The 23683-nt window shown below is 45.5% G+C and overlaps 1 protein-coding gene across 7 annotated transcripts in view; it reads right to left on the reverse strand.

Moving 5' to 3' along the window:
* NLRC5 (NLR family CARD domain containing 5) overlaps nt 1-22775 on the reverse strand; it is an 85458-nt gene extending 62683 nt beyond the window's left edge. For all 7 annotated transcript variants that reach the window (XM_073880247.1, XM_073880249.1, XM_073880251.1 and 4 more), the window contains exon 1: nt 22705-22775. The gene's annotated coding sequence lies outside the window, so the exon portion shown is untranslated. The remainder of the gene's footprint in view (nt 1-22704) is intronic.
* Nucleotides 22776-23683: the final 908 nt, after the last annotated feature.

Genomic DNA, 23683 nt, shown 5'->3' on the forward strand with positions numbered 1-23683 from the left:
GAGCCACCCAGGCGCCCCAAGGAATTATTTTTTAATTAAGAATGAAAACGTTCTGTATGGAAAGCAGGTGGCATCTCACACTCCCACTGAAGGGCCATAATGAAGGAAAAGACAGTAAAAGCGTTGGTGAGGATGAGGAGAAATGGGAACTTTATATACTGGTGCTGGGGATGTGAAATAGAGCAGCCCCCTTGGAAAACAGTGGGGCAGGTCCTTAAAATGTTAACCACAGAGTAACCATAGAACCCAGCCATTCCACTCCCAGATCTCTCTCCAAGAACAACGAAAATAGACATTCACGCAAAAATGTGTACACAAATGTTTGTTACCCACAACAGCCCAACAGTGAAAGCAATGCAAATGTCCAGGAGCTCATGAATGGAGAAGCAAAATATAGTCTATCTATACGGTGGGATATTACTCAGCAATAAAAGGGAGCAAAGTGCAGATACACACAACAGCAAGGATGAACCATAAAAATGTTATGCCAAGCAAAGGAGCTTCAAAGTATATCATTGAGTAAATGCTTATTTGTGTGTGTGTGTGTGTGTGTGTGTGTGTGTGTGTGTGTGTGTATGTATCTGCATACACAGAGACCAACTCTAGGGCTACACAATAGACCAGGGACAGGATTTTGTCCAGGGAGGGGGTATGGGGGACCCAGGCAAAGGAGAACCCTCTATGCTATACTCTTTTGAACCAGTTTTACATCCAAACTTCTTAATAGGTACATTTTTATTTAAAAAAAAAATCCATAAAGACATTTACATTAAAAACTAGAAGGGGTACCTGGGGCCTCAGTCTGTTAACCATGCGACTCTTGATTTCAGCTCAGGTCATGATCTTGGGGTTGTGGGATCAAGCCCCGTGTCTGGCTCTGCCCTCAGCATAGAGTCTGTTTGGGATTCTCTCTCTCCTTCTCCCTCTGCCCCTCCCCCCTCTTGCTTTCTCTCTCTTCTAAAATAAATAAAATCTTAAAAAAAATTGAGTAGATGTTACCCCAATGTGTAAAGAAGATAAATGCATAGTGATAAATAAGCACAAGAAATGATCAATGATGGCTCATAGAAATGGAAGTTCCCTCCATAAGGTTACATAATAAAACTAAAATAGAAATAAGAAGGCAATCAATAAGAATAAACACGTATGTCAAGTATGACAGAGAGAGGCTAAAAATTAAAACCAAAAAGTAATTCATACCTATTGAGGACATATTTTATTCTACTTTTTAGTTGAACGTTTGTGTGTGTGTTACAGGCACAGAACGACATTTGCACTGGAAAACGAGCTGAAGGAGGTGATCGGTGTAAAGAATATGGGCTAGACGCCAGGCCAGGGCCTCTCGGCCTCCACTACTTCAGTTCTCACAACTCTGTGTCTTGGATGCCCTGAACGCATTTAAAAATATCTAAGTCCCAAACAGGAATCCCGACCTCCCTCTCCCTGCCCAGACTTCCTGCTTCCACCACCACCCTCCCCACGTCCCTGAAGGGCTGCCTTCTGCTTCCTGGAGCTCAGGCCGAGGAGGGCTAACTTTTACCATGTGGACTGCAGACTCACTTCCTCCACGGCTACCGCCTGACGCTGGCGCCACCATTTCTCACATGGGTCCTTTGCACCGGGAGACCTGGTACCTCTTCTGCCTGCCCCAACATCCTCCACAGAGGCTCAGAGTGTCCCTGTCAAGCTGTGGCCCATGGCAGGTGCCTCCATCTCACAGAGCTCCCCCTGACCCCGAGTGAAAGCCAGAGTCCTTTCCAATGCTATCTGATTATTTGAACAGTTTTTAAAAAAACCAAACATGACAACTTTATATTTTTTTAAGATTTTATTTATTTGACAGAGAGAGACAGAGCGAGAGAGGGAACACAGCGGGGTAGTGGGAGAAGCAGCAGACTTCCCACCGAGCAGGGAGCCCGACGTGGGGCTCGATTCCAGGACCCCGGGATAATGACCTGAGCCGAAGGCAGACGCTTAATGGACTGAGCCACCCAGACGCCCCCAAACATGACAACTTTAAAATTTCATTTGTCACTTATTTTTATTAACTTTTGGCTCTTTTTGTGCACAGTTGAGAAAATTGTTCATTTTGTCAAGAATGTTCAAACATGAGGGGCGCCTGGGTGGCTCAGTTGGTTGAGCGTCCTACTCTTGGTTTTGGCTCAGGTCATGACCTTGGGGTCATGGGATGGGGCTCCACACCAGACTCCATGCTCAGCAGAGTCTACCTGAGATTCTCTCTTTTCCTCTGCCTCTCCCCCAGCATGCATGCTCTCTCCCTCTCTCTCTCAAAAAAAAAAAAAGTTCAAACATTAGTAGAGCACACAGTTGCATATGATCTTTTCCTGTACTTAGAAATCTCATATCTTCACATTTAATTTAGTTTATTTTGCTTTTTTTTCCTCATTAGGTTGGCCAGCAGCTGCTGTCTCTTATGTTTAAAAAGACAAAACAAAACTTGCATTTCCATTTATCAATTCTGTGGAATTGTCTTTTTAGTTTTATAATTTTTTTTTAATCTCCTGACTTCTCTTCCCTAATTTACTGAGACTGTTACTCATTAAGCTTTTGAGTTAGTTGATTGCTTAAATCATTTCTAGTCTTTTCATTTTAAAAAAATAACAAGAGAAACCACTTTTGGCCAATTTCCATAAACTTATGTCAAGTTTATATCAAATTTACATTACTAGTGGATTATAATTATAATTTTGAAGTGAGTCATTTAATGGAGGGGTAAGTTATCCTTTCAACTTTTGCCATTACTTTTTTGTTTTACTATGCTGTACAAAGAATAAGTCCTATGCAATTTCTGCTTCGGGGAAGTATGTTGAGATTTCCCTTTTTTGCTTGGCATATGACAAATTTTAAAATATTCTATGACATTTGTAAAGCTATTCTTTTTCAATATATATGGGTTTAAATCCCCCCAACTTATGCCAAAATAAAGTCTAGATGGGGCCAATATTTAAATGTAAAAAGTTAAACTCTAAAAGCACTAGAAGACTACAGGTGTTCAATTTACAATTCATGAAGCTCTATGTTGAATTTTCTGCATTTTTTTCTACGTTATGATTTCACAACAAAGCGGTTAAAAATTTTTAAGTGCTAGAAGAAAACACAGGGAAAAGTTTTAAAAATAATTTCAGAGTAGAGAGGGTCTAGCTGAGCATGACACAAAACTCAGAAATCATAAAAGAAAAAGGGAATGAAATTGATCAGGTATAAATTAGAACTTTTGCACTGCCAAAGAACACAACAAATAAAGTGAAAAGACAAATGGCAAACTGGGAAGAATATCTGCAAGCTGCATCACAAAGACATGAACGCTTTTACTAAATCAAGAGATAGTGCAAATCAAATAAGACCAACGACCTGAAAGAACAGTGCACAAAGAACCTGTACTGTTTACAGAAAAGGAAATATGAATAGTTCTGAAGTATACATGAAAAGATGTTCAACCTCACAGGCAGTGAAATAAATACATGTTAAAAACTAAAAGAGATACATGGTTTCCCAGCTCTTAGATTGTCAAGGAAATTATACAGCTGGCAAGGTTATGAATTAACAGGCATCTGGATGCATTGCTAGTGGAAGTGTTTCCCGATACAACTTTATCTATGGAGACTGCAAATACCACATAACCACACCTAGCCATTCCATGCTCACGTGGAATTTCATTCATCATGGGCAAAATAACGTATGTTCAGGACCTCATTCATCATGGGCAAAATAACGTATGTTCAGGAACACTTAATGTGGCCTTGTTTACAGCAGTAAAAGACTGAAAAAACTCTAAATGTCCACTGAAAAGGAGCTGGTTAAATTATGGCATGTCCACACAATGGAATTCCATGCAGTCATTAAAAAGGATGAGGCTGAGCGATGTGGGACGATACAGAATGGTGTTCGTAACACTCGAGCACATTCCTCCGGCCGGAGTTATTTCTCACACTCAGCCCTGGTCTGGCCTGGCCTCATTTTTGTCCGAACCTCCTATCAGCTTCCCGTCATCTCTCAGGTAAAGTCACACCACGTTAATACGCCCGTCACAGAGTAGGTGCCACCTACACAGGAGGTGGCCAGGAAAGGTTCCCAAAGGATGAATAAACAAATGGTCTGTCACCATTGGGTTGCTGGCCACCTCCCGGCCCTCTCACACACCTGCCACCCTGCGCATGGGACAGTACGCATGGCCCGGCCTCCCCGTCCTCCCTGCTTGGCACACCCTCTGCCTTCAACACCCTTCCCCTTTCCTCCCACCGGGCAAACTCCTCCTCTGCCCCCAGCTCGACTCCGGGAAGCCTTCCAGGCTGCCTTCCCAGACCAAGCCATGCCCCTCACCACTGCCCTTCACTCCTTAGCCTTCTTTTCTTTTTCCTCCGTGCAGGTCTGGCCACTCTGCATTGTCATTTCCTCTCGGCCGACCAGCTTGCCTCTGCATGCCGGTAATAGCTTGGGGGCTGGGTCAGTGCCCGATTATGGACCAGAGCAGATGCCTTGCCCCAGGGTCCTGGGTTTGAGTCTCTACTAGTTGCCAGCCGTGTGGCTTTGGTCAGGTTACTTAGTCTCTCGGTACCTCAGTTTCCCCATCTGTAAAATGGGCATGTTCTAGATCAGGCTTCTAGAAGCAGAGCCCAAGACAGGGGTTCCTGCAAAAGTTATTTATTGAGAGGGTAAGGGAAGTCTCGCTTCAGGCCAATACACGGTGGGGGCCTGGGGCAGGTAGCTCTGGAGTGTGAATGACGCCACGGAGTCTGTCCTGTCCTGTCAAGGGGCAAGGAAGCCTGGGCCGTTACACTCCCATATCAGTCAGTCGTTGGCTATGGGTCATGTCCAGTGCACGGGGAAGGGAGGCACCTCTGTATGAGCTCACTGCTCTTAGCCAAGGGTAATCCGTCCAGAAGGGTGCCGATGCTGGCGGCTTCAGCCCACAGTGGATGGAGGATGGGTGCCCTGGCTGACTTGGGGGGAAGCAGGTGAGTGAGAGGGAGCACCATCAGAGTCTGCTATGGATGTACTAACATCCACCAGGAAAGGCATCCAGCCCACGAGAAAGGCTCAGAACATGTCGACTATGATTTCAAATGGCACTGCTGGTGTTTGCTCTGTTAACGCCAGCCCCCAGCACACGGTACGAGGAGGAAAGGAGGGGTAGCGGAGACGACACGGCTTGAGTCACAGACTTCTGACTGCTGTACCTTTGGCTTCTTTGCTCTTTCTGACTCCCCAGGCTTGGGTTATGGGGGAGCGCCCCCAGGAGGCCGGGTGGACCTGCCTTATCCACCGGCTTGTTGGGACCCGTCACCTCATCTCTACCAGGGGGACCCCACCTGCCTTTCCTGTGCCTGGGGGCTGGTGGGCAGGGTCAGGCCGACCGAAGTCCTGTCCCCATGGCACTGGCAGGCCTGGTGCTGCCCCTGGCTCCTGGGCCGGGGTGGGAGAAGCGAGGACAGGAGGGGGCAGCTGAGGACAGCCGATGGGCAGAGAGGGACAGGGGTTAAAAAGGGCTCGCGCCTAACGTCAGCCCCAGAACGGCCATGGTCGGTGGGGCCATGTGAAAGGCGAGCCCGTGGACAGAAATATCCCACAACGCAGAAAGGAAAGTGCCATGGAAGCTGGTTTCTCGGGACCACAGGGACAGTCAGGCTTGGCCACCCTGGGGTGACCCAGACCCACAGGGGCCCTCACGTCCTCTCAGAATGCCCCACGCCAGGCCCTGCCAGGGGTGACAACAGCAGCCCGGGGCCTCTGCCCTCCCCCAGGAGTGGCTGGCTGCAGTCCCAGGCTTCAGAGGATGCCTGAGCCTCAGTGCAAAGGGAGACAGAGCTGGAAGAGGCCCGGCTGCAGGTCCGTGCCGGGCCCATTTTATAGACGGCGAGACTGAGAGGCCATCACAGCAAACACGCAGCACAGGCAGGGCTGGACTGGCCGGGTGGGCTCTTTCCGGGAGGCTGATGCAGCCCCACCCCAGGAATGGCCCCCCTTCTCATGGAGGGGGTGCCCCAGAGCGCTCAGCTGCAGAAAGATGTCAACAGCCATTTCCCCCCTCACCCACAAAAGCTGGTGGAGCAGGCATCAGGGGTCCTCGACGCAGCACATTTCTGCGGGGGGATGATGACGTGGGTTGACTGTGCCTTTGAAAACCATCCTCTTCACTGTCCTCACAATGTCAGGGGCCCCCAGGACTCACACTTGGTCACAGGGCTTTATTGGTGCCAAGGCTCCCAGCGGCGAGGAGATCTGCCAGGCCACGGCTAGAGAGCCACAGAACTGGCAGTTGAGCAAACATCCCCTGGCTCTGGAGCCCTCTGGGGGGATGGAGTGCGAAGCTGGGGGCTGGGGAGGGGCCCGGAGAGGGCGGAGCAGCCCAAGTCTGCACTCTGGGCCTCAGGCCACGGGCTGTCCCTGTCCCGCATCCAACGAGGCCTCTTTCTTCTCGTCACTGCAGACTGGGGAATCTGGATGCCAGCCCACATCAACCGCTTTAAGTCACCTCCTTCACCCCCACCACCTTTCTGCTCAAAAGCCTTGGTCTTTCCACCAAAGGACCCCCTAGGGTTTCCAGATGCACCCTCCTCTGGGACCAGGGTGCCCTAGAGTCAGCAGGTGACCAGGTAGTGGCCTTGCCTCTCCTGTTCAGCCCTGACGGTTTGGGCCCAGCACCCACACGAAGTGGCCGGTGAGGCTTCCATGGGAAGGCTTTCACCCAACACGTTCCCGGGATCTTCAGGCCGGGTCTGGGGCTCCCACACTCGTTTGCACATTAGAATCATCTGGGGTGGGGTGGGGTGGGGCTTTCAAAAATTCCAACGGGCCCCACCCTGGACCAATCACAGCATCATCTCTCGGGGTGGACATAGGCATCTGTACCTTCCCGTGTGCTGACAAGCTTGGGAACGAATGGTCTAGGCACCATGACACCCAGCCCTCCACTCCCAGGTGGGGGAGAATGGCTCTGTGTCCCCTCGCACTTGGTGCCCTGCCTCTCCAGCAAACTGGAGCCAAGTGATTCTCGCCCTCTGAAAGGCTGGGGACAGGAAAGCCACCAAGATGGCCTTATTTAGATGAAACCCTGCAGGTGTCATTTAGATGACTAACACTTCCGCCTCTGGCCTGCTCCTTGGCACCTTGTGCCCCACTCTGTGGCTCTGCCAACTGCTCTCACCCAGGCCCTGGCTCAGCACAGCTGCACCCACTGGAAACAAAGCCGACGTCTGGAAATCCCCTTTATATCCAACCATGCAACTGTGAGGATCCCCGAGAAATATGGTTTTGGAGTTCAGGGGGACAGAGTCAGACACAGAAGGGTAAATACCATATACTCTCACTTACATGTGGAGTCTACAAAGCCAAACCAAACCAACCAACCAACCAACTAACCTAACAAACAAAAGATACAGAGAACAGATTAGTGGTTGCCAAGGAGTGCTGGGCGGGGGGCGGGCAAAATGGGGGAAGGGCGCCAAAGGGTACAAACTTCCAGTTATAAAGTAAATATATCATGGGGATGTAATACACAGCAGGGTGACTATAGTTAGTAATACTCTATTGCAGGGGCACCTGACTGTCTCAGTTGGAAGAGCATGCGACTCTTGATCTTGGGGTTGTGAGTTCAAGCCCCGTGTTGGGTGTAGAGATTACTTAAAAAATTAAAAAAAAAAAATCTTAAAAAAATTTAAAAAATAATACTCTCTTGCATATCTGAAAGTTGTTAAGAGATAGATCTTAAAAGTCCTCAACACCAGAAAAAATTTTTTGTTAACTGTGCGGTGACGGATATTAACAATTATTGTGGAGATCATTTTGCAATGCATGTAAATATCAAATCATTATGTTACACACCTGAAGCTAATATAATGTCATAGGTTAATTATACCTCAGTGAAAAATGAAAAAAAAAATTTTTTTTGAGAGAGACTGGTGGGGGAGGGGCAGAAAGAGAGGGAGAGAGAGAGAATCTCAAGCAGATTCCACGCCCAGCACAGAGCCCAACACTCGATCCCACGACCCTGAGATCATGACCTGAGCTGAAATCAAGAGTTGGACACTTAACTGACTGAGCCACCCAGGCGCCCCCAAAATGAAAAAAATTTAAAATAAATAAATACAAGACGACCTATGCTGAATCCAGAGACTTTTTCCTCACTGAAGCACCATACTATCTTCAATAATCTTCCTTCCATTGGAAATTACCATTTCCATAGATCTCTATCATTTTTCTGCTTATAAAATATAATCAGTCTTTGGAAAAGTTCTAACCACTGCAGAAATATGTCACTTGAAGTTTACATCTCACGATCTCACCCTCTGGAGAGAGGTACAGAATTTCTAAGTCATTTTATGCACATTTAGGTCATTTTTGCCTGATCTGAGACTCAGAAAAACCCTTAAAATTCTTCTAAGAAGCATCTCACATTTAGCTTTGTTTTCTAAAATAGTGTTCACCATGAAAAGAAGATAACCCTCAAAAAAAAAGAAAAAAAACACACAAAAAAACCCCCAAAGTAAACAAAACCAAAATGACACTGTTGAAATAGAACCAGATCATTGTCTGAACTGGGGCCTGGCCTCCCGTTGCTGAAAAGGAGACCACGAGTGTGAGAAGCATTAACTCAGCACCAACTGAGACTTTCTCCTTGACTAATCTGGAAGGATTTAAGAGAACTGAAAAGAAGATAACATTCTCCCTTTATGACTCAATTTACATGCATGCCCGAACTGCACACTTCCTAAAATCATCTTGTTGACTCCTACTGGATAAGTCTCTGTTTGGGGAAACACCGACTCATCCATTTCAAGAGGAGGATCCTGAGGCCCAGAAAGGCACAGAACACCTTCAAGACTGCAGGGAAAAGGCTACCATGAAGACACATAAGTCAGCAAGCTATTTCTTTCTACAACCAGACGCCACAACAAGATCTGAATGTCTCAGAGTCCCAGCTCCCCAGGGTCTGAATGCTCCCTCCATTTCCCATGAGGGGCAGAAAGAACCACCAAGGCATGAGGCTGATGGGGGTTGGGGGTTTGGTGATGGTACGGGCTCCATCCCTCCACCAAGGATATGGGTGTTGGGGGCATCATGTAACTTTCCAGCTACCTGCAGCTTCTACATCTGCATAGTATTTTAGGAGAGAAATTTAGAAACGTGGTCTCAAATACTTTAAAAATAAAGGTCGAGGACAGGATGCTGGGAAGATGGCAGAGTAGGAAGCACCAGGACTTTGTCTTCCCCCCAAGAACACAAGTGCATGTGCACAATCTAATAGAACTGTTCTGGAACTCTGGGGTCTTTGAATGCTTGCCACTTCCAGGTGAATGTGTGGGTGGTAAATCGGGGTTAATTTCAGTCAATTCTAGCTATAAGCCCAGTAGCAGCTATCCATACCCCAGACCCGGCCACATGACAGAGAGCTGGCCGTGCATATGTTCCTGGGGCAGCTTGCACACAGCTTACAAGAATTGGGGTGAGTAAAAAGGACTTTGTCCTCCAGATATTGGAGATTTGTGCTCTGCTTGCTGATTATTGCTTCTGATCACAGAGGAGGTGCAGAAAGAAAAGGCAGGCAGTCCTCGTTGTCAAATCTCCCCTCACTGCTGCAAGACCCTCTCCCTCCGGTTAAACTCTCGGGAGATTGGAAGGGCCGATCCCTTTGTTCCCACCATTATTCTCCCCTTTTCCCCTTTCTGGGGCTAGGCATTAAAGACTAGGACATTCAAAAATGACTGCATATAAGGAGAAAATTAGAAAATAACCGTACATGCCCAAGGAAAACTCAGAAAAGACACAAGAAGACGTTAAGTTTACCCCTCAGACTCATCCTCAGCACAGAGCCCAGAACAATGCAAAAACCAATGTGATAAACAGAAACAATAACAAAAATCCAGCAAACTGTGGGGAAAGAGAGAACTTGATTTTCAGAGTTACCACATTATTATATTCAAATGTCCAGGGTTCAACCAAAAAAATCACAAAGCATATGAAGAGACAGGAAAGTATCATTCATTCGAAGCAAAAAAAAAAAAAAAAAAAATCAACAGAATCTGTCCCTGAGACAATGATTTTAAAACAACTGTCTTAAAGAGGCAGCCACCTGGCTCAGTCACTGGAGCATACAACTCCTGATCTCGGAGCTGTGGGTTTGAGCCTCACGTTGGGTGTGGAGACTGCTTAAAAATAAAATCTTTTTTAAAAAACTGTCTTAAGTGCTCAAAGAACTAAAGAAAGAGAAAAGTCAAGAAAACGATGTGTTAACAAAATGAAACTATCAATAAAGAGAAAACTTAAAGAGAAATCAAAAAGAAATTCTGAAGTTGATGAGTACAATCCCTGAGATGGAAAATTCACTGCAGGAATTCAAAGGCAGATTTGGACAGGCAGAAGAATCAGTGAACTTCAAGACAGGACAATGGACATTACAAACAAAAAGAAAAACATTGAAGAAAAGCAAAACAGATAGGAAAGCAAACTGTAAGAGACTCTTACCTCTAGGAAACAAACTGAGGGTTGCTGGAATGGGGTGTGGGGGGGGGGATGGGGTAACTGGGGGATGGGCATTAAGGAGGGCCCTTGATGGAATGAGCACTAAGTATTATATGCAACCGATAAATCACTAAATTCTACCCCTGAAAATAGTAATACACTACATGTTAATAGAATTTTTAAAAATATTTTATTTATTTATTTATTTATTGGAGAGAGAGCACGAGCAGAGTGAGAGAGCAGGAGCGGGGTGGGGGAGGGGCAGAGGGAGAGGGGGAAGCAGACTCCCCACTGAGGAGGGAGCCCGATGCGGGGGCTTGATCCCGGGACGCTGGGATCATGACCTGAGCAGAAGGCAGACACTTAACCAACTGAGCCACCAAGGCGTCCCCTAAATTGAATTTAAATTAAAAAAAAAAAAAGTTGAGAGAGTTCATCACCACTAACCCTGCCTTACAAGAAATGCTCAAGGAAGTCCTGCAGAGTAAAACGAAAGGACACTACACAGTATTCTGAAGCTGTATGGGAAAATAAAGATCTCCATAAAGGTTAATACATAGGCAGTTATAAAAGCTAGTATTACTGTAAGGATGGTTTGCAACTATACTTTTTGCTTTCCATGGGATTTAAGAGCCTAATACATTAAAAAAAAACAATTATTAGTGTAAAAGCTAGTCTCATTGTAACTTCGGTTTGTAACTCCAAATCCTGTTTTCTACATATTTCAGGAAACCAATGGATTTAAAGGAATTGTTAGTTTATGTTTTGGGGCACGCAATATATAAAGATGTATTTTGTGACATCAACAACTAAAAGGAGTAGGGACAGAGCTGTAAAGAAGCAGAGTTTTTGTATGTTACTGAAATTAAGCTATTATAAAATCAAATTAGAGTGCTGTAACTTTAGGACGTTAAATGTAATCCCCATGGTAACCACAAAGAACACAGCCACAGAATACACACACAAGGAAATTTAAAAAACATTTAAACATTTCACTACAAAAAAATTAAACCTAAAAGAAGACAGAATGCAGGGAGTGAAGGACAAAAAAGCTATAAAGCATATAAAAAACAAATAGCACAATGACAGAAATAAGTCCCTCCTTATCAGTAAATATAACTGAATCAGTAAATACAAATGGATACTTTAAATATAAATGGATTAAACTCTCTAATCAGAGATTGGCAGAATGGATAAAACCACATGATTCAACTATATGCTATCTATAAGAAACTCACTTGAGATACAAAGACAAAAACAGATTGAAAGTAAAAAGAAGAAAAAGATATTCCATGCAAATAATAACCAAAAGAGAGTAGGAATACTAATATCACAGAAAATAGACTTTAAATCAAAAAAGGTGTAAAGAGACAAAAAAGGACATCATATAATAATAAAAGGTTCAATACAACAAGGAGATATAATAATTATAAACATTTATGGGGTGCCTGGGTGGCTCAGTCGGTTAAACATCTGCCTTCAGCTCAGGTCATGATCTTGGAGTTTCTGGGATTGAGCCCTGTGTTGGGCTCTCTGCTCAGAAAGGAATCTACTTCTCCTTCTCCCTCTGTGCTTGCTCTCTTTCAAGTAAATAAATAAAATCGTAAAAAGATAATTATAAACATTTACATATCTAACAAAAGGCCATCAAAATGGAGAAATAGAGTTTTACAATAATATTTGGAGATATCAATGCCCCACTCACAATAATAGAACAACCAGAAAAAGAGAAGGAAATAGAGGACCTAAGCAGCACAATAAACCAACTAGATAAGAGACATACAGAACACTCTACCCAACAAGAGCATATACATTCTTCTCAAGTACACACACAACATTTCCCAGGATGGACCATATTTTAGGCCACAAATTAAGTCTCAATAGATTTTGAAAGATATCACACAAAGTTTCTTCTCTGACCATGAGATGAAATGAGAAACCACTAACATAGAGAAAACTGGAAAATTCACAAAATTGTCAAAATTAAACCACACATTTTTATTTTTTTTAAAAATTTTATTTATTTGTCAGATAAAGAGAGAGAGCACAAGCAGGGGGAATGGCAGACAGAGGGAGAAGCAGACTCCCCGCCGAGCAAGGAACCCGATGCAGGACTCAATCCCAGGATCCTGGGATCATGAGCTGAGCCAAAGGCAGATGCTTAACCAACTGAACCACCCAGGCATCCCATAAACCACACACTTTTAAACAACCAATAGAGCAAAGAAGAAATCACAAGGCAGATTAGAAAATACTCAGAGGGGGTGCCTAGGTGGCTCAGTTGTTAAGCGTCTGCCTTCGGCTCGGGTCATGATCTCAGGGTCCTAGGATCGAGCCCCACATCAGGCTCCCTGCTCAGCGGGGAGCCTGCTTCTCCCTCTCCCACTCCCCCTGCTTGTGTTCCTGCTCTGTCTCTCTCTGTCAAATAAATAAAATCTTAAAAAAAAAAAAGAAAATACTCAGAGATAAATGAAATAAAAAACACAACACACCAAAACTTATGGGACACAGCAAAAGCAATTATAAGGGAAAAACTTATTGTTGCAAATGCTTATATTAAAAAACAAGGAAGGTTTCAAACCAACAGATTAACCTTACAATTTAAGGAACTAGAAAAAGCAGAACAAACTAAAACCAAGACCACCAGAAAAAAAGGAAATGATTAACTATTAGAGCAGAAATAAATGAAATGGAGAACAGAAAAACAATAGAGAAAAATCAATGAAACCATAATTATGGGTTCCTAAAAGATCAACAAAATCAACAAACTTTAGTTAGATAGACTAAGAAAAAAGAGAGAAGATTCAACTTACTAAAATCAACTGAAAGTGTACCAATTCCACAGAAAAATAAGGATAAGAGAGTATTATGAACAACTGTATGCCAACAAATTGGAAAACCTACATAAAATGGAGAAATATCTAGAAACACACAACCTGCCAAGACTAACGAAAAAATAGTAGAAAATCTAAAAAGAGCTGTAGCTAATAAGGAGATTAAATCAGTAAGCCAAAATCTCCCACCAAAGAAAAGCCTTGGACCTGATGGTTTCACTGGTGAATTCTACCACACATTTAAAGAACTAATACCAATTCTTCCCAAACTTTCCCAAAAATGAGAGAGGAGGAAACACTTCCTAACTTACTCTATTAGTTCAGCATAACCCTGATACTAAAGCCAGACAAAGACACTATAAGAAAACTACAGACTAATAATATCCCTTATGAACATTAGTGTGAAAATTCTGGAAATATTAAACTGAATGCAAAGCCTATTAAAAGGATCATACACTGGGATGCCTGCGTGACTCAGTCAGTTAAGTGTCTGACTCTTGATCTCAGGGTCATGAGATCAAGCTCCGCATTGAGCTCCGCACTCAGCGGGGAGTCTGCTTGAGATTCTCTCTCTGTCCTCCTTCCTCGCCCCCCCCAACGCCTGTGTGCGTTCTCTCTCTCTCTCTCTCAAATAAATAAATAAATAAATAAATAATTTTTAAAAAAGGATTATACACCATAACCAAGTGGGATTCATTCCTGGCAATTGATCAGTGCAATACACCACATCAACAAAAGGAAGAGAAAACACAAATGATCACCTTGATTGATACAGAAAACGCATTTGCCAAAATTCAACAACCTTTCATTATTTTTCTTTTAAAAACTCGACCAACTAGGAACACAAGGAAACTATCTCCACATAAGAAAAGCCAAGTATGCAAACTCACAGCAAATACACTCAACGGTGGAACACAGCAAGCTTTTTCTCTGAAATAAGGAACAAGACAAGCGTGTCTACTTTCCCCAATTCAATATAGTAGTGGAATTCTTGGCTAGAGTAATTAGGTAAGAAAAAGAAATAAAATGCATCTACATCAGAAAGGAGAAAGTAAAATGATCTGTTCGCAGATGATATACAATATTCTTCTATGTAGAAAAACTGTTGGAACTAATACAAGAATTTGGCAAAGTTGCAGTATACAAAGCCAACACACAAAAACCAGTTGCATTTCTCTACACAAATGATGTCGAATCTGGAAGGGCAATTACAAAAACAATTCCACGCACCCTAGCATCAAAAAGGATAAAATACTTATAAATTAACCAAGGAAGTAAAAAACGTGTACGTCGAAAACTATAAAACCCTGTCAAAAGAAATTAAAGGCATAAACCAAATGGAAACATATTATAGGTTCATGGATTGGAAGACTTAATACTGTTAAAATGTCAATATTATCCAAAGCCATCTACAGATTCCACATAATCCCTACCAAAATCCCAATGATTTTTTTTTGCAGAAATAGAAAAACCCATCCTAAAATTCATATGGAATCTCAAGAGACCCCAAATGCCACAAGAATCCTGAAAAAGAACGAAACTGGAAGACCCATAATTCCTGATACCGAAACTTACTACCAACTAAATCAAAACAGTGTGGTTTTGGCATAAAAACAGACATATTTTTGACTCTTGAACAAGATGGGTTTGAACTGCGCGAGCCCATTTATACAGAAAATTTTTTCGAGAAATACAGTACTGTAAATGTATTTTCTCTTATGATTTTCTTAATAACATTTTTTTCCCTCTAGCTTCCTTTATTGTAAAAACACAGCATCTAATACATATAACATACAAAGTATATGGTAAACGACTGTTTCTATTCTTGGTAAGGCTTCTGGTCAGTTGTCTGCTATCAGTAGGTAAGTATTTGGAGAGTAAAAAGCTATACAGGATTTTTGACAGCCTGGGGGTCAGCACTCCTAACCCCCACGTTGTTCCAGGGTCAACAGTATAGACCAATAGAATAAAGTCCAGAAATAAACCCTTGCATATATGGCCAAATGATTTTTGACAAAGCTGCCAAGACCATTCAATGGGGAAAGGACAGTCTTTTCAATAAATGGTGCTGGGCAAACTGGATATCCACACGCAAAAGAATGAAGTTGGACCCTTACTTTATACCACATACAAAATTCACTCAACATGGATCAAGGGCCTAAATATAAGATCCAAAACAATAAAACTCTTAGGAGAAAACACAGGACAAAAGCTGAACCACAATGATTTGGCAATGATTTCCTCTTACCCAAAGGCACAGGTCATCGAATATCTATATATACACATACACACACAAATTGGACTTCATGAAAATTTTTAAAATTTTGTGCATCAAAAGATACTACCACAGAGTAAAAAGGCAACCCAGGAATGGGAGAAATTATTTGAAAAACATGTATTTGACAAGGGATTTATCATCAGAATATATAGAGAATGCCTACAATTCAGTAACAAAACTAAATGCCTGGATCTGAACAACAAAAAGACCAACAACTCAATTCAAAAATGGGCAAAGGACTTGAAGAGACATTTCTCCAAAAAAGATATACGAATGGCCAATCAGCACATGAAAGATGCTCAGCATCACCAATCCTTAGGAAATGCAAATCAAAACTACAACAAGGGGTGCCTGGGTGAGAACACACACATCATGGCCCCCGCATCACATGGAGCTCCCTGCTCAGCAGAGAGTCTTCTCCCTCTCCCTCTGCACCTTCCCCTGCCTGTGCACACACGCGCTCTCTCTGTCAAATAAATAAAATCTTTTTTTAAAAAGATTTTATTTATTTATTTGAGAGAGAGAATGAGATAGAGAGAGGGAGCATGAGATGGGGGAGGGTCAGAGGGAGAAGCTGACTCCCCGCTGACAGCAGGGAGCCCGATGCGGGACTCCATCCCAGGACTCCAGGATCATGACCTGAGCCGAAGGCAGTCGCTCAACCAACTGAGCCACCCGGGCGTCCCTAAATAAATAAAATCTTAAAAAAAAAAACTAGAATAAGATTGATACCACCTCACACCCATTAGGATGGCTACTATCAAAAAACAAAACAAGGGGCGCCTGGGTGGCTCAGTTGGTTAAGCGACTGCCTTCGGCTCAGGTCATGATCCTGGAGTCCCGGGATCGGGTCCCGCATCGGGCTCCCTGCTCGGCAGGGAGTCTGCTTCTCCCTCTGACCCTCTCCCCTCTCATGCTCTCTCTCTACTCATTCTCTCTCAAATAAATAAATAAAATCTTAAAAAAAAAAAAACAGAAAACAACAAATATTGGCAAAGATGTAGAGAAATTGGAACCCCTGTGCCCTTTTAACTTCATAAAAATAGTCTATACCTTCCTTTAGAAGTCCATGTTGAGAACCTAGCCTAAGGAAACAATCCAGAATGTGAGCAAAGCTCTAGGTACCCGGGTGTCCATCACAGTGCTGCACATCAGCGGGGGCTGCCTGACTTTTCCTGACACAGATAAACTGGCTCAGCCACCAGGCCACCTGCAATTCCCACGGCCTCGGGAAGGTTAGGGCCCCCAACCCGGGTCTCCGCCCTGGGGAGGGAATAGGAGGCTGTAGTGATGAGGTCTCCTCCGGGGGGCGGCTCCTGCTGCAGGTCCAGCCTTTTGTTAAATTACATGCACAAAAATTAACTTGCAATAAGCATGTTGAGCACAGAAGACTTGAAACAAGTCCTCCACCTTCCCTTGCTCCTTCCTTCCTCTCCTCCTTTATTCTTCCCATTGTCTCTGCCTGGTTCCCTCTTCCTCCAGACATCAACATGGTTCATGGCCCCCTGCCTCACACCCCTCAACTGTCCTGGTGCCCCTCATGGGAGGGCCGTGCCTGGCCTCTCCAAACACAACCGTTCCCGCAGCCCCAGGGTGCCCACCCTCTCGCCTAACTTGTCTTTCTTCCCTGCAGTCACGTACCTGTGACTTGTTTATTACCTGTTTCTGTTGGCACATCCATGAGACTTGTCATGTTCTCAGCTGTAACCCAGTGCCCAGCACAGGACCTGACATGTTCTGGAAATTCTGTGCTGAGTAGGCTAATGATTGCTGGGCGGAGCCAGGCAGGCATCGGTGCTGTCAATACCCACCTCCTGTGGAGTAAGGGGCATCACCCCATCAAGAAGTTCCTGTGTGTGTGGGGGGGGGTCTCCTCCCTGCGTAGCCTTGCCTTTCTCCACCTTCCCTCTCTCCTCCCTTCTCTTGGGAGCAAATACAACACCGCACCCCTAGCACTCCCACCGCACTCAGGCGCCGAGCAAAGAGCCTGCCCCGCTCACTGCGTCCCGGTTCCTGCTGCCACTTTGCCCACAGGCCCCACCCGCCCCAATCCTAATCAAGGTTTATTTTCCCAAAACTACTTCCCTTCCTGAGAGCAATCTGGTGGGAAACGTGGGAAGAATTAAAATGTCACACTTGGTGTGTGGGGTTTTTTTCTTAATATATAAAACAGAGGACACAGTCCGTGGGTAGAAGAAAACAAGACCCAATCTAAATGCTTTAAAAGGGTAGATATGGTTCCACCATCCTATGGACAACTATGCGGCCACTTAAAATGCCAGTATACTCATATTATAAAGAGTTTCCCTAATATGTACAGTGCTTTTACAACTAAATAGGAAAAAGACTACCAATCCAATGGACAAGTGGAAAAAGAATATGAATAGACAGGCTATGGAAAATGAACTACTAATGACCCTTAAATATTTGAAAAGGTAAGAGAAATGGTGGGGGGCAAGACATCATTACTCATCTCCCAGGTCTGCAAATAGGGAAAAGTTTGATAACACGCATGTGGGGGCAGGTGTGGGAAGCAGGCCCCCTCACACGTTGCTGCTGGGAATGAGATTTAGTCCAACACTTAAGGAGGGTAATTTGCCATATTTATCAAAGTTCAAACTGCGTTATTTCCTTTGACCTTGCAAATCCATTCCTGGATGTCTGTTCATCCTCCCTCCTGTCCCTGTTCCCCCTCCCTCCCTCCCTTTCTTTCTTTCTTTCAAGATTTTATTTATTTATTAGAGAGAGAAAGAGTTCGAGAGAGAGCGTGGACATGTGTGCAAGCAGTGGGGAGGGGCAGAGGGGAAGCCGACTCCTCGCTGAGCAGGGAGCCCGACGCGGGACTCGATCCCAGGACCCTGGGATCATGACCTGAGCCGAAAGCAGACGCTTAACCGACTGAGCCACCCAGGCATCCCTCCTGGATGTTTTTCTTAAAGATTTATTCTCACATATGCAAACATGATGCTTAAACAAAGATATTCATTACAGCACTGTTTGGGATGGCAAGAGATTGGAAACAACCCAAATGCCCAACAGTAGTTAAATTAATTATGGCACAACCATATAATGAAATACTCTGTAGCTGTTAAAAAGAAAAAAGCAGATTTTTTGTTTTGATGTGGAAAATTTCCAAATTGCATTAAATTTTAAAAAAGATAAAAAACACTATATAGAGTATATCACCATTTGTGAGAAGGGGGATATCTATTAATCTATATCCATGTTTGTAAAAGCCCACCTGAATGATCTTTGGAAGGAGATGTAAGAGCCTGATAACATTGGTGCTTTCAGGGAGGGTAATCAGGTGGCTGGGAGACAGGGGAAGGAGGGAGATTTACTTTTCATTATACACCTATTTGAATGTTTTATATTATTTTACTATATGAATGTGTTAGCTACTCAAAATGAAATAATTTCAAAAACGATATACGACGTACTTTTCCTTTAATGGGTAATTCCATTTTATTCAGTTTAAAAAGTATAATTCCATTTTGGTTTTTATGTATGAGTCCATTAAAAAATATGAATATACACACATAGAAAAATGACTGGAAATCAAAGTGCAAACAGAGGTCATCTGAGGTCAAGTCTGTTCCCTCAGGCACTCTGAAGTTCTCCTTTGCTAAATGTCAGAGGCATCTCAGGGAGAAGGGCTGCTAAAAGCCTTTCTGGGGAAGACTCCTGTGTCTGAGAATTTATCAGAAGACTCTGGAGTGACCCAAAGGATGGAGCAGGAGTCCCATCACAGAGAGTCAGGCTTGAAACAAGCAGGATAAATGAGTGAACTCACATTTCCCCACGACTTTCATCTCTTCATCCCAGGAAAATGACTGGTTTCATGCCCTGGTCAACTAGGGAGAAAGGATGATCACAGAGCAGAAGAAGAGTCTGGGATCAGAGATGGCCAGAGGAACTAAACTCATATACACCTCCACCCTCCAGATTCACAGACAGCTAAAGAACACTTAGGGCTTCCCAAAGGAACAGAATGGGGGTTCATGCCAACTTTACTCAGCTCTCAAGGACCCAAGAACCCCCAGATAGCATATGGGTGACACAATCATGCCCAGTTTACAGGTAACAAGTCCCACATATAACCAAGTGCTTGCCTGCCCCATCACTTTTACAATGGTTTTAAGTACAGTGTGTGGGAGAGACAGGTTCTCCAGGGTGGCCAGAGGGATCAAAAATCTTGTCTTCTCCAGGCAGCCTACCCCAACAGCCAGACTGATCGTTTTTCATTTTTTTATTTTTTCCTTAGCAAATCCTCTGGGTGTTTTCCTTGTAGACTGGGTGTCAGCCAAGGTAGACTTGGGGCTACCAGCCAATGCTCAAAAATTAGATCTGGCAAAGGACACCAATAGTTTATGTCCTCAGAACACCTACAGAAAGTTTTTACAAAGTATTGGCACTTGTGTTAATTTGCTTGATCTTTAGGCCAACCCTGGAAAGCAGAAGCCAGCTTCAGGGCTGGTGAATTAGCTTCCTAGCTTGGTTACAGTTGTAACAAAGCACCCTCTGTGAGTGGGAGGATCCTTCCTTGCCTTTTCTGGTTTCTGCTGGTTGCTGGCAATTCTTGGGGCTCCTGGCCTTATAGATGCACCATTCTGATCTCTGTCTCTGTTGTCACATGACTGTCAGCTCATGGCGTGTCTCCATCTTCATAAGCTGACCTCCTCTCTTATAGGGACACCGGTGATACCGAATTAAGGACCCACTTACTCTGGTACGACCTCATCTTAACTAATTACATCTGCTATGAACCTATTTCCAAATAATATCACAACTCAGATACTGAGTTCGAGGACTTCAACATATCTTTCTCAGGGACACAATTCAATTTATCACAGCTGGAAAAAGACATACTAAGAAGTTTTGTGGCATTTCCCTCAGCGGACAGGGGGGTATGTGTGTTGGGGGACAGAGAGACGGACCCGGCCCTGCAAACATCCAGTCACCTCTGTAACGGGTGGTGGTGTAAAGCTAAGCATACCATACAAACTCTTCCAGAGAACTTTCCCTTCTGCTGGTCTGCCTTCACTGAGGACCCACTGCTCTCCGTGTGCTTTGAGGTGGACCAGGCCCTGGGGCATATCTCGTCCAATTGTGAGGCATGCTCTGAAGGACGCATTCTCGCCCCCAGTTCACAGATGAGGGCCGTGGTCCGCCTGCCTCCCACACCAGGTGCCGGGCAGGCCGTGTGCCGTGTCTGGGGACAAGGCAGGTGAGCACGATCGGCAGCCAGTTGGCCCTCTAGCTGCGCAAGGCTTGAGGGAAGCCTGCTGCAGGGAAGCCCGCATGCACCTTGAAATAATCCGTTTTCCCTCCCATTCTGTTCTCCAGCAAGAGACCAAGCCGAATGCCTTTCTGGGCTTACTGCTTCTCACAGAGAAGGAAAAGCAGTTTGGAGGGAGGAGGCTCTAGGTACTGGCCTGGGGCTACAGCCCACCTCCTGACACCCCCAGGTTTGGGAGGCTAGGATGCGCTGGTTTTCAAACTGTTTTTTTAAGTCAATCTTTTATTTTATTAAGATTCTATTTATTTATTAGACAGAGAGAGACACAGCGAAAGAGGGAACACAAGCAGGGGGAGTGGGAGAGGGAGAAGCAGGCTTCCCGCTGAGCAGGGAGCCCGATGCGGGGCTCGATCCCAGGACCCTGGGATCATGCCCTGAGCCAAAGGCAGATGCTTAACGCCTGAGCCACCGAGGCATCCCAAACCCCCAAACTTTTAAAAAGGAAACGGAAGAACCCCCGACATAAAACGGATGCAAACTAGGATGAAGGTGGAGGACCTCTCTCATACCTCCCCAAATGGCCACCTCAGCAAACTCTAGGGTCCTGACCTCCTGCGTGAGAAAAATGGCTGAAAACCATATAAAATGCAAAAAGCAAGTAACAAAATGATGCCCATGTATTCACCCTATTGTGAGGTTAAAACGTTCATCAGATATAGTCTGTGGCAATTTGACACAAAGAAATTATTCTTAAAATGCTTCAGATGGTACTGTGGTTATGTTTTTTGTGTTTTTTTTTTTGAAGAGTCCTTATCTTTTAGTGCATTCTGAGATACTTTGGTTGAAATGCTGTGATGTCTGTTTGCCATTTGTTTCAAAATGAGGTGTGGCAGAGATGAACCGGGGCTGAGGAATGCTGGAGTTGAGTGGTGGTTACACGGGGCTTCCTTATATCCAAACCAGCAAGTTGGCACGGCTAAACCTAACTAACTCTGTTCCTTCTATCCTCGGATAGGGGCGGCACTGTCCATAATTTTTAAAAGCATATTTAGGCTAAAAAGTCTAAATTGTGCAGAATGAGCAGCGTGACTTCTATAATGCTTTTTTTAAAAAATTATTATTGAGGTAGAGTTGCCATACAATGTTATATTAGTTTCAGGTGTAGAACAGCGATTCCACAATTCTATACACGTGTAGCTACCCTCTGTCACCGCCTATACTCCTTCTGCTGTGCATTCACCTCTGACTTATTTATTTCATAACTGAAAGTTTGCACCTCTTTTTTGTAAAGCACTTTACTGAGGTATGATTGACATGCAAAAAGCTGTGCTTATTTAATGTATACAACCTCATGAGATTAGAAGTGAGTATGCATCTGAGAAATCGTCACCACAAGCTATGCCCTAAGCCTATCCATCACCTGCAAAGGTTTCCTCCTGTCCTCTATTATTTGTGCGTGTTTGCTCTAGGCTCTAGGCTGTACAGATCTCTAGGACTTACTTATCTTGTGTATCCAACAAAGTTTTTAACTCTTGATCCCCTTTATCAATTTCGCCCCTCCCCCCACCTCCCGCTGCTGTAATTCTTTAAAAAGCAATTAAAAGAGTTCCAGGAGCGTTGGGAGGGTGGGGAGAAAGGGGAGCGCAGCCGCGTACCCCGCCCCTCTGCCCGGGTGACCCCGACTTGCCTCCCTCTGCGGCTCGCACCCCTGCCCCCCAAACTCCGCCGGGCAGCGGGCGCCCCATCTGTCCACCGGTCCGTCAGTCCCTGCGGCCAGCCCGCCCCACCCCCTGCCCAGCGCCCTCGGGCACCCCCTCCTCCCCGCGCGCGCTCGCCCGGCCGGACTCGCAGCCCCGGGGCGGCTCTCCACTCACCCGCCGCGCTCCGGCCTCGCCGCGCTCCGGCCTCGCCGCGCTCCGGCCTCGCCGCGCTCCGGCCTCGCCGCGCTCCGGCCTCGCCGCGCTCCGGCCTCGCCGCGCAGCGCACGAAACTGAAACCCGGCAGAGAGCGGCCGGGCCAGCGCTGAGAGCCGGCAGCCACTGCCGGGAAATCACGTGGATTCGAAGCGCCGCTGCCGGCGGGGGCGCGGGCTGGGCGGGGGCGCACGGCGGCTCCCGCGCTCCCCACGCCGTGCGCCCCGGCCAAGGCACGGCCCCGGGAGGCGACTCGGAGGCAGGGGCGGGCGCGCGCGCGTGGAGGGGGTCAGGGCGCCGCAGGAGGACCCCGGGCTGAGTTCCCCTCTCCCGGCCTCCTGGGACACTGAGGAGGCGCGGATGGGGTGGCAAAGAGGAGAACCCAGTGGGCCTGGCCCCTGTCCTGCGGTGCTCTCAGAATGAAAGGAGGGGAGAAGGGGGCAACAGCAATAATTGGTCTTATTAACTGAGCCTTCGGCTCCCTGACCCGGTGCCAGACACTATCTAGGAATTTATCTAATCCTCAGAATAACCCTAAAATGCAGACGCAAAGCATGGCCCCATTTTACAGATGCGCAAACTGAGGCTGAGAGAGGTGAACGAATTGGCCCCAGGGGAGCAGGCAGAGATGAGAAAGAGAGGAACCAAGAGGGCCAACGGGACAGAAGGAAGATGAGCTGGCTCCCCGCCGGAGGGACTCTGCAGCAGTCCTGAGCAGGGGCTGGTCTAACTACCCCTCCAAAGCTCCACTACAACCTCCTGGCTCTTCTGCACCCCTCCGGGGACAGGGAGCTCCCCTCCTCCTGCAGAGGACACAACCATCCTGGGGACAAGTCAGCCTGCCAGGAAGGTCTTCCACTCACCTCCCCGTCACAGCTTGCACTCTCAGATCACTTCCGTCCCATGTGAGTATGAGGGTACCTCAAGTTAGTGGTTACAT

Source organism: Callorhinus ursinus, unplaced genomic scaffold, assembly GCF_003265705.2.
Source record: "Callorhinus ursinus isolate GAN/ISIS: 27379988/994484 unplaced genomic scaffold, GSC_fseal_2.0 scaffold37, whole genome shotgun sequence".
Lineage (NCBI taxonomy): Eukaryota > Metazoa > Chordata > Mammalia > Carnivora > Otariidae > Callorhinus > Callorhinus ursinus.